Genomic DNA, 12,130 nt, shown 5'->3' with positions numbered 1-12,130 from the left:
ACCTGCACATCCGGGAGCTGATCACCCATGATAACGTTAGATACGGCAGCATCCTTTCTAAAATTAATAGCATCTTACATTCATAAAATGCTTCATTACATTTATGTTTCCCCCACCCATTCGATTCCATATTTCAGCAGGATAACGGAGGAGAAGCCATTCAGTGAGCAGAGGGAGAGGCTGGGCCCTGGGTTCAAATGCCAGCCCCGCCCCATGGACATGACGGCATCTTGAGTTCACCCCTAAGCCACCCTCTTCCCAGGTTTCCTCATTTCCAAAAGCAGGGGTCCTAATGGGACGTATGTCACAGGGATTTTAATAAATATTTGAGGACCAGCTGCAGCGTGCCCAGGGCAGGGCTATCCTGGTCTCGAGCACGTGCTAAGCGTCCCTATATCCGGAGGCGCACAGGACACGTGCTGGAAGGTTTACAAATGAGGACTCTGAGTACAGAGGGGTTAAGTGCTCCTGGGGCAGGTTTGATGTTTCTTATTGAAACAAGTGGACTCTGTTTTATCTTCAGCAAGACTTTTATCAGAACAAATGTGATTAACCAAAGGAGCTATTGTGCTTTCATCTGTGTGTCTTTCTTTACCCGGTCATTTTTAAAGAGCAGTTGAAAGGACTCCCTCGGACCATTCCAGATCGTTGACCCCGCGACTCCGGGTTCCTGGCCTCCCTTCTCAGGCCTCAGTCTCTTTGTGTTCTTTTCATCTTTAAGGCCCCTTTTGGGTTGAAAATAATATTATTTCACTAACTATTTCGTCAAACTCTTGAACTCTGAGGTTTGACTCCAATAAAGGAATACCTTAAATTAAAAGGAATTTACATTTTGGTCCTATATTTACATTTTACGCCTATTATTTAGGCACTGATATTTCCTCGGTCAGTTCTTCCTTAGTTGATCATTTCATTTCAAAGAAAGTTATAATGAAAATTCGGACGCATAAACTCAACATTGACAGCACTAATGGAATTAAAGTTTTCCTTCCCAAGCCCAAGGTCATCATGAATCATGTTCTGGGTATATTTGCACCTATGGTACAATGTATCACAGCCTCACACAGTGACAGACAATATCCAAATCTGATGTCAGTAAATGTTTCTGAACGTCTACAAGACTTTCATTAAATGACTCCACATTTCCAGTTAGGAAACTGCTTTCTAGATTTAATATGATCTGCTGCTCCATCTTTGGTTTTTCTCTCTCCTTCATTTCCTCCCATCTAATGAGTAGGCTCATGTGACTATTCGAATAAAATAGTAATTTTTTTTTTTTTTCAAAGAAAGATGAAGGAAGCCACAGACATCTCTTCAGTTTCACACTATGGGTATTTTGATGACATGTGACTTCTGCGTGCTTTGGGCATCTACAAAAGCAGTTTAATTTGGATCTATTCTGTGTTTATACAATATTCTAGAGGCAGAGACAATTTTGGTGGACAAATAGGTTTAAGAAATTAGTTTCTGATTGTCTGCTTTATGGCATGGTCTGAATAGTGGCTGATTACAATTTCTTAAAAGAATAAATTAAATCTTTTGTGTAGACTCCAGTAGGAAAAAAAGAAAATCTTTATGGGGCAAGTGCATTTTTGTAACTACTTTATAATTATTATTGAACTCACTCGGGGAGACGTTTTCCTCCCTGGACACCCATTCCTCTTGATTCTTGGATTTTTAATATTATCCCTGATTCTGACATTCGGAGCCCCACTCATCTCCTCCCCCCGGGGTGTTCTGTCCACATACACAGCAGTTGTAAACCAGTTTCAACCTAGCGCGTGGCCTGAACTAGAGAGAATTCATGGCTTATCTAGGTTGCCCATGAGTTTGTCTGCGTTGCTAACACTGGGTAAAAATGTTGATGAGGTTCCTCAGCAGCCTCTCCCTGATCACTTCCCCATAATAAAAAGAGTGGCAGTGCTAACTCGAAATATTGTCACTTTGCTGAAACCTTGAGGGCGTCTGCTTTGTAACTCTTAGTATTAACGTCTAATTCAGCGTCTGGGAAACCCCCAGGGTCGGGTCACATGATTGCAGCAGTGACAGTTAAGGTCTGTCCTCAGTGAATCCCTAGTCGGCTGTGTAGCCCGAGGATGGTTCAGGCTGGGACAGAGTTTGCGCAGGATCCCCGCGTCTCCGAGGATCGTGACAAAGGGGAGGCTGGGCCGTTTCCTGACCTCACTCGGCTCGTCCGTGAAATGCACAGTCAGAAGGAGCTAAGCGCTCGTGCCTTAAGCTGCACAATTTTCCATAAGATACTTTGGCAGGAAGGCAGCAGATTCACCGGCGACGTACCCTCTGGGAGGCACATATAGAATCAAAATTTATAGACAAAGGAATTTAAAGAGTGAAAATGAAATACTGTAAAGAAATAAGCCTTGACTCAGGATCGGGGTGACCATGTGTTAAGGGGATGAACCACTTGCCACTAAGAGTCTATTTCGAGAGCTCGGAATTCACCAATCCACAAATAGTCTCTGTTTCAGTCAACCCTGCAGAGGGATGTCCCAGGACCTTGGAGATCCACCGGCCCCAATTCCCTAACCGGAAACTTGAGGCCCAGGCGACCCCCAGGTGTCACACGTCTCACTCCTTACCCAGCACGATCCTTACTTGCTGTGAGACTGTAATGAGGAACAGATACAGGAGCACTGAAGGGACGCTACTGAATTGACAAGAGTTTTAGAGAAACAAGAATTAAAAAGACCCCAATGGGTGACACTGACTGAGATTATCTGGAGGGAAAGAGTACTGGTGGCTGAAAGGCTAACCAAGGTGATAGGCGGCTGAGAAAAAGAGAGGGGTCCAGTAAATAGCGGATATGTCGGCAGTTCTTTTGTCCATGGTAAGAGGACAGCCTTTAAGGATCAGCTCTCTCTACGCTCTCCAATCCATTTATAGCAAAAATGTAATACCGTTGGATGAACACTTTGCTGCACAAAACTTACAGAGGAAATCCAATTTAAATATGTTGTATAGCAAAATAGTCTTTCAAGAAATGGGGCAAAGCCATTGAATCATTTTAATTTACAGCTGGCATGAAAGATCGAAAGTCACGTTTATTGAGGACACACTATATCCTGGTGCGAACCAAAAAAAGACAGAATCTTGCACACTTGTCTACCTCCACCTTTAGACTACGTTCGCCTACATATTGCCTGGAGTAAATACTCAATACTTACTAGTGGTCACCTAATGTCCAATCTTGAAATAACCTGCGGTCTACAAAATGCAAGTTAAAAAGAGCTCAGGTGGAGGGCAGCCTCGAGCGCCTAATCTAGGTCCCTTGGTCAATCCTTTCCCTTTAGGCACGAAGACCTTGCACTTAGTTTTACATGGACTGCGGGCATCTTTTTAGATATTGCTACCCAAACGATTAGCAAGGGCCTTGGAGGGAAACGCCACCTGTAAGCCCAGCTTTCTGTGACCCCGCAGGTGAGGTCTGAGGCGACACATGGCTGCGGGGGGCCCATGCAGACCCCACTCTGCCGCCCTCGCAGCTGAGCCCTGTGCGGACAGAGAGGTCTCGGCGGCCACGCCCGGCCGCACGGTCCATGCAAATGCGCAGTAACGCTGGGCTCCCAGAAGGATCTCGGTTTCAATACACTTCTCCAGAAATGGATTTGCTCCCTTTTAAAAGAAATCCGACTCCACATAAAGAGGCAAAAGACAACCCTACTGGTAGTGCTGTTTCTTTAACTATGATGTTGCTGGTACTTTCTTAGCAAATCAAACTGAAGAGATCTTTCTGGCTCCTTAGGACATTTTAACATAAGCATCTTTTACAAAATACTGTGAGAGTGTAAAATATGAAAATTCATATCCAGGCATGAAGCTGCCTGTCACACAGGCTCTTCTAGGAAGGTGATAAAATGAGAGCAGTGGAGATCATGTTAAAGTATAAAGCTGCAGCCACACTACCAATCCCCTGTGTGATGTGAAAACAGTTAAAATGTGAAAGAATTCTAAAGAATTTCAATAAAAGGAAGGTAGGGGCCCATTTTCTCAGTTTCTGCCACCGAGGAAGTTAGCTGAAACAGAGCAAATACATCTTTTTTGGTATAGTTTGAAATATTTCTAAATTAAAAATAAAGGTTTTTTCCCCTTACTTTGTTATTGTAGCTAAAGGGACATGTTTATAGATGACTCCTTTAGTGACATTTTAAAACCCTTGTTTCCCTCATAAGTTAGAGATTTCATTCTCATCAGAGTCCAAAAATATATATATTTAAATTGAGCAGATTTGTGTAATTTAGAGAATTGCTAAACAAAACATTCAGCAGAAAGAGAAAATCAAAGTTTTACTATATTTCAAGAGAAAATACTAGGGCATTTTGTGGTTTCTTAGTTCATGCGATTTTTAAAAGTAAAATTAATTTTGAAAAAACTAGAACCTGAGAGCACCGTGTATGTTACTAAGAGTGTGTAGGTGAGAATTCAAACGAAATCATTACATATGCTTGTCTAAATTCACGTCCAAGAGAATTTGTTTAGACAGAAATCACTCTTGTAAATATTCTTGCAAAAATTCCTCATAACAGCCAGTGTACCCAGCTGGTTTAAATGTCATCTGCACTCGAACAGCCTGAGCTCTATCCAAAAGGAGAATTATCTATCGTCACCATTTATTAATTAGAAAAGGAAGTGGGTGGAAGTTTCCAGATCTTAACTTTTTTTTAAACTTGGGCCTCATCACTGCTGGACTGTTTTGGAGCCCAGCATCTTCTGTCCGCTCACAGTATCCAATCACACTGTATCCAATCACACTCACAGTATCCAATCACACTGTATCCAATCACACTCACAGTATCCAATCACACTGTATCCAATCACACTCACAGTATCCAATCACAGCGCTGCACTTGCAAAACTGTTGCACCTGGAACTGGGCGGGGCCAGGAGGGCAGAGGTCAAAGCCAGGCCTTAATGAGCATTGAGGGCACCGACTTTAGACTCAGAGAAAGGTCCAGACGACCCCCTTGGCCTCACCTTACAGCTCAGATCTCTCCCTTTCACAATGGAGTATAATCCATAAATACAACCAAATCACTAGCAGCTTAGTCTTTGCTTTGGTTTTTATCTTCTCCCTCCACGCCCTCCTCTCCCCCTCTTCACAGAGATTTGAAAGATTAACCCCTTTCTGTCCTCAGACTAGCCACAGTCCCTGCAGTCAGCTTAAATCCTTAAGTCCTTTCAGGGCAAGGGGCACTTTGGAAAGTGGCCATAACAAGCAGGACAGCGGCCGAGTGTCCCATTTTCTCCCAATACACGCTGCATAATATCCTGACAAATGACTAACAGCTACAAGGCAACCCGACCACGATCCCCATCAGGGAATACGTCTCTTTCAAGAATGTTTCTCAAGCAGTAAACCTCAGTGCTGAACACCTTGGATGGGATTTCTGTTTGGTTCTTGTTTCTCCCCCTCACAGAAGTGACACGGACAACAGGTTTCTAGGTGATCCATAGGTATGTTGAAAATAACTAAAATCCACTCTCTGACTCTGTTCTCTGGATCGTCTGACCCCGTTCGCACTCCCGTATTACTATGGACACGATCGCTTTTCATATCCATGCTTCCTTTCTCCAGCCCAGCAGCTGCTGACGGAGATGTTAGGCCCTTGGAATTAAAACAGCAGTTTCCCTGCAGGAAATGTGAGGAGTCCAGCCACGTCGAGTACGTGACTGAGAAAGGGCTCCGCCCCGAGGTGGGAGGGGAGAGCCATCCAGTCAAGTTCAGTGTGAGCCTCTTGTCCGGTTACCACCCTGCAGATTTCGGGATGCCATCTGCCCCTACACTTTTTCTTCCGATGTCACGTATGCCCCGTCAGCACCACTCCCTTCACAGTTTAAAAATACAAAATTTAAAAAAATAATACAGTCCTGACTGTGAACCACAGCTGTATAATTAAGGGGGAGGCAAAGTCTTACCTAAGCAGAAATGGCTGAGAACCCAGCACTCGGGGTGGGAGTGAGCAGATGTGAGCTGTGGTCAGGGGTGGGGGGGGATCCCTTCAGAAGGAGGGAGAGAGCGCGGGGCGGGGGGGCTGGGAGTCTCAGGGACCTCTGCTTCCCACCGAGCATCACAGTCCCACAGGACAGGAAAGGGGGCCCACAAGGGGCAGACACAGCACCCAGCTGCCAAGCCACCACCGCCAACGCTGGTCACAGAAGGAACCCGGATAAAACAGGAAGACCCAGCAAATCTCCACTGGGACCCCCTACAGATAAAAACACCAAAACTCGTTCAGTGTTTGTGATTATCTGTGATCCTGCGGAATCAAGGCCTGAGGGAGGGAAAACGGGAGAAGCTCAGAGCTCTCTCCCTGTTTGTACCCGTAAGTTTTGAACGTCTTAGCGGCAGCCATCTGAAACGACGACGCCGGTACAATTTTTATAACGTTCCCCAAGACCCCATGATCCATCACCTCCTACCTACAGGGCCTGGATTCATCGCTCATTAGTATCTGTTGTGACAAAAGTAAACCTAAGCTAAAAAATAGTGAACCAAGAATTTTAGATAGTGGATTTTTTCACGGTGTATATGAAAGTTTAGGCATATTCCAATAATGGTGATTTATTCAAGCGACAAGGAAAATAAATTTAGTATCATCATGCTTTCATCTTAATTCAATCATTACGCCAAGAGGTTCATGTATTTTTAACCAACGAGCGGCTTACTATCTAGTGGAGAGACTGTGAATGTGCGTAACTGTTTTTTGTTTGTTTGCTTGGGTGTGTTTTTCTTTAATTATTTGTGATGATACATGGCAGAAACGGCCAACTCAAATCATTTGCATCGGGGATGACTCTTGCAGCTCTATTAATATTAATATAAACTAAATGTTCTCTATGAGTTTAGATTGGCCAGTAAGGGAAAAACACAAAGACACAACTGAGGCAGGGAGCCTCACAAAGCTTCCACTGATTTCTCCCCCCCGCCCCTCCCCTGCACATGGCCAATTAGAATTGAAAATCCTGTGCTGATTTCATTCGCTGGAATTTTTAAGCAGGTCGGGAAGAAAGATGTTATTGAAAGGAAAAGTCTCATCTGAATAAGAAAGGAGCACGTGGCCATCTGGTAGGAGCTGTACCATAAGTTATCTCAGCTGAGCTGCAGGCTTGATCTTGAAAAAGGGGGTGCCCAAAAATCGACCCAGGATCTGTTTACGGTAAAATACCCCAAATGTCCCCTTCTGGGCCTCCAAATATGCGATACGCAGCCCATTCCCTGTCTGTGGTTCGTGAGCCCACCGGGCCCAGCGCCTCGCCGAGCTGGGCCGAGTTTCAGAAGGTGGAGCCTTCGATGATTCTTAGAACACTTTTCCTCCGTGGCCACCAACAGGACCACGGATCTTTGGGAAATCGGGGAAATAATGTTGACGGTGTTGGCCGACATGAATGGCGAGCGGTGTCTGCGTGTGGGTTTGGAAGATGACGCCCAGCCAGCCGGCCTCCAGTTCTCATCGAGACTGAGGACGAGGCGCCCCCAGCCCGGTCCCTGCTCAGGGTGGAGGCATCTACTCCAAGGAATTCCAGGCCCCGGGCCTAACAGGCTGAGGTCTGAAAAACCCTCACCTCTCCTTCCATAAAGAGAAAAGCGGAGCGTGAGTTCACTTTTACAAATCAGCGTCTTACTGGTGAGAAAGAGAGGTTTCCATTGAAGTAGCATTTTATACTCTTTGCCAAATTAGAGTCATGTCTTTTGATATGATTCAATTTTTTTTTAATACGAAGCACTTGCAATAATTACATCTTTTCTACGTTAATTTTGCTACTCTGAGCATGGCCCTCTGCTGGCATGGGCATAGCTCGCTGACAGTGCCACCCAAATTTCATTGTATTAAAATATGTTAATGCTCTCACTCAAGAGCATTAAAAAAAAAAACAACTCAAAAAACCTGGTTATAATACAACACCAACAATTATTTTTGTCTATAAGACTATAGGCAGAAATATATATATTGTATGTACTACATGCATGTGCAAGAACACGTGATTATATCAACATATGCTCAGCAGGAGTGAAGCTTTAAAGTCTTTAGGTAAATAAATAACTGAATTAAGACTATTCTAATATTCGACACATGAGAATCTTGATACATCCTGACATAAGGTATCATTGGTTGTCTTTGTGTATCTACTGCGTTTGTCCTGCCATTTCAGATAAATCATTACCATTGTGTAAGGAGGGGAAACTGGACTATAGCAAATCGTTGTTCCCGCTTGTGCCCTGAAAAACCATTTGTTCTGGGGTTGGCCTTACGTAGCTCGGCTGTTTCAATCGGATCCATTATCCCCTTTCCTTTGAAAGATGCCTTTTTAGGAACGTGTATCCGCCCCCCACGGTGGGCAGCGTCTTGTCTTGTTTTTGGAAAGTAGGTGAAATTTAAGTCCAACTGTTCCTTCGTTTTTGATCTCTGATAAAACAATTGCATAACCCAGCCCCAGGCAGAGAGCTCCCTGGACGTGGGGAGAACCGTCTATGGAGAAACGATGGCGTCAGGCCCAGGAATTTCTCAGTTATTTATTAGTCCGCTGTCGTCCTACCCATAGAATGTCGCCGGACCCGTGGAGCGTGTTTTTTCCTGAGTAGAGCGCGTCCGTCCCGCGAGTGCTGCACTTTTCTCAGCCACAGAAGCGGGACGGCAGAGAAAACAAAACACCCCTCACGTGCTTTCAAACGAGCACACAGTCCACCGGCAGCACCCACCTCCTTGATGTGTGTGGGGAGCAAAAATAGTGCTTCCCGAGGACAGAGGCCTCGAAAATCCTTTCAACGCTAATCCCTGTGCAAGAAAGGAGTGTGCAGGGCAAACTGCAAGATGAAGGAAACAATGTATCTAATACTTGGCAGGGGGGGCGAGTACACTCAGCTATTCTTTATCAACTAAGAATAATTTAAGGTACAAATTAAAAATTGGTCATCAAGAGATACTATGTATACACATAGGTGCCCTATATTTATACCTCAGATAGAGCAATATGTTTCGGTAAAATTACAAAGCCCTGTTCTATCTGAGTTAAGGGAAGGGAAATAATGCACTTAAATCTACATGTTAAAAATCCGAGCACTTTCGTAGAGAACTGTTCAGCGTGAGACCCATACAATAGGCTTGAAAATAACCACGAACACCGCCGTCCCAGCGCATGAGATTTTAGCCCAGATACCTCCTACCCCAGAGTCCATGAGACAAACATTACTTTTAAAGCCTGTATGTAGAATCTCTCCTTAGGCGGTCAGTTCATAGCAAACATGGTCGCAAAAATTTAAATGGCAAGTAAGAGTCACCAAGCCGCACGCACGCATCCCTACGGCAGCGTTTTTATCCAAGGGGTTTCAAAGAGCTCACAGTCTCTACCTCCTGTTCGTGCCACTGAAATCCAGCCGCCTCGGAAATGTCCCACCTGCATGTTAATAGGTCTCCCTAGAACCAGCAAACTCCGCCCGACGACGCGCATCTGGATAAAGGGGCCCAGGCTGACCAGCGAACACATTCTCCAGGAGATGGCCACACAGAAAGCAGCCCGGTTTCTGTGGGGGTCGGTTCGCCCCACAAACACGTGGGCTTCCTGTGGGCGCACACCCAGCAGACGCCGGCGGTGGGTGACTTGCACACACCGCCCACAAAGGCGAAATTTTATATGGGATGACATCACCCAGCGAACCTGGGTTTCTCTGTGGCACAATGATATTCTTGCCTGGCTGAGTGTGTCTCCCGAGTGTGAGTGTGAGTGTGTGTGTGTGTGTGTGTGTGTGTGAGAGAGAGAGAGATGCTTAGAAAAACGGCACCGTCAGAAATAGCCCAACCTTCCGCAAGGTTTGCAAAAAAATCTTTCCACAGACCTTCGACTTTTTCCAGCTCTCAAACGGCTCAAGTTCATCAAGAATGCACTTCCCCGCACAAGCAAATCCTGTTGCCCTTTCGTGGGCCCACTGCGGATCCTAAAACGTGCCCGGGTGGGTCTGTGGGGCCGAGATCCCTCGGCCCAGGCGGGCAGGCGTGGGCATCTTACAAGGCGCAGGGCCCCCCTGAGACCTGCCTGGGGCGGAGAGGGAGTCTCGGTTTTCAAGGCCATGAAAGGGTTAACCCGGGGCTGTCTGGGGCAGGAGAAAGGGGATATTGTCGTCTTTAATCTTTCCGCAGTCGGGGCAGGACTTCCACTCTTTCTGCGCGGAGCAGGGCGAGGGACCGGGCGGGCATCGCGTGCAAGCTCCCCGACGGTGGGGTGGGGGGGCCTGGCGGGAGGCCAGACGGGCGGGAGCTCTGGGGATCCCAGCGTCTGGCCCTCAGGTGTCTGGGAGCCTCGGGGGCGGCGGTGGGGGAGGTGGAGATACCGTGAGAGCAGACAAAGAAAAAAAAAATGGTGTATTTCACAAAGATTCTGGGGAAATGTGTGTCCGGGTGCTGTTTGCAAAAGAAAAAAAAAAAAAAAATCCTAACGTCTTGGAGTTTTATAATTAGAAGCCCGGCCCTGCCCTGGGCAGACCTCTCGAAGCCATAATTAGTTATGTCTGGAGCCTCGTAATAATTCCTTTCAATAATTGATGGAGCTCATAGCCTCCTCTTAAAATGCGAGCAGGGCAGTGCTGCCTTCCGGACTCTCTCTCCCTGGGACCTTTGTGGCTCGAAATCTTCATCAGTCAAAAATCACACCGAGCCGATTTGCCTTTTTAATTTCTTATGGGACTCAGCTCCTAACTTTTGAGGGTTTTTGGATGATTCCAGCAGTAAAGGCACAATGCAGGGCTGGATCCCGCTGGCTGGACCTCGAAAGGAAGCAATGGGGTTCCCTGTTTGTTTCCAAATATTTTACACATAAAAAAAAAAAAAAAAAAAAAAAAAGCACTGCTTTCTTCGTAGGTCGCTTCTGTTGGAAACTCCGGCCAAAAAAAAAAAATCTTAGCATGAATGCAAGTCGGATGCTAACCTTAACCTTCCGCCTGCTCGAAAGAAGGGATCCCAGATTATTTTATTCTTGGAGCTTTCTCCTAGGAAGGAGCTTCCGCATGCTTCCTCCCCACCCCCACCCCCTCACTCCACCCTATTAGGAATTAAAAAAAAAATAAAAAATCTTTATACATGGAAGGCTGCATCCTGAGGCGAAAAGCTGTCTTTTCATTTCCCTCCGTCTCCACACCGGCCATCCCTGCCCTGCCCTGCCCTTCACTTCCGCCAGGACCTTATTTCACATTTTGTGGGCAAAACCCAGAAACCCGTCCAGTCGCCTTCGTTCTTCTAAAGTGCAAAGTGGTGGTTAAAAAAAAAAAAAGAAAGAAAGAAAGAAAAAGAAATGAAAAGAGAGCCCTGGCTCGAAGCCATTGTTCGGAATTTAAGAGCTCTCTGCCCCCGGAGCCTCGGCAGACTCCTCGCTAATTATAATAACTGTCAGATGTCTGGAAAGTCGACGGGGCTTCTGTTGGTGGAGTCAGCAAAGTTTGCCTTTTATTTTCCTCGGGGGCAGGTCGGATCTGCTCAGACGTAGCGAGCGAGGAGCGAGCCGAGGACATCCGTGGGTGCCTTCCCTTTTCCTTACGAACAAAGCGGCAGGCTGGAGGGGACCTTCTGGGCACCGTCTCCCGCGGCCGCTTTTATTTTTTATTCTTTATCTATCGCATCATCAAGCGTGCAACCGCTGTGCCCCGAATATCTCCCTGCTGGCGGCACCCCCTCCGATCCCACGTAGACAAGAGCGCCCTCAAAACCTTCAAATAATATTCGATGCCGGTGGCATCAAACTATTTGAATCGGGACACTGGACAGGGGGGAGAAAAAATATATATATACTTACAATTTCAAAACGGTGGTGGGTGCCGGTCCCTTGTCCCCCCCACCCCGGGAGGCAGAGCAGGGGCTGTGGCCGGGCTGTCCCCGCCGCAGGTGCAGGATCCGGGGCGCGCGGCGGGGAGGCGGGGCGGGGGTGCTCCGTGGAGCCCGGGGGCTCGGCCGGGTGCTCAGGCATCCCCGCTCCAGCCGGGGCTGCACTAGCTGCGGTTCTGAATTGAACTCAACTGCAGCCCATGTGAGCGACAGGGGCGGCCAGTCATGTGGGGGACACGGGGCCGCCCCATTGGCCGCCCGGCCCGGGCCCAGCCTGCCGCCTCCTGCAGCATTGGCCCCGAGTT

General features: G+C 46.9%; 1 long non-coding RNA gene across 1 annotated transcript in view; it reads right to left on the bottom strand.

Annotated features, from left to right (window-relative positions):
- Nucleotides 1-11,919, bottom strand: part of LOC308550238 — a 56,385-nt gene extending 44,466 nt beyond the window's left edge. The window contains exon 1 of the long non-coding RNA XR_013997860.1: nt 11,797-11,919. This is a non-coding gene — a long non-coding RNA (uncharacterized lncRNA). The remainder of the gene's footprint in view (nt 1-11,796) is intronic.
- Nucleotides 11,920-12,130: the final 211 nt, after the last annotated feature.

Source organism: Miniopterus schreibersii (genome assembly GCF_964146895.1).
Source record: "Miniopterus schreibersii genome assembly, chromosome: 21".
Lineage (NCBI taxonomy): Eukaryota > Metazoa > Chordata > Mammalia > Chiroptera > Miniopteridae > Miniopterus > Miniopterus schreibersii.
This window is presented reverse-complemented; position numbering and strand designations above follow the sequence as displayed.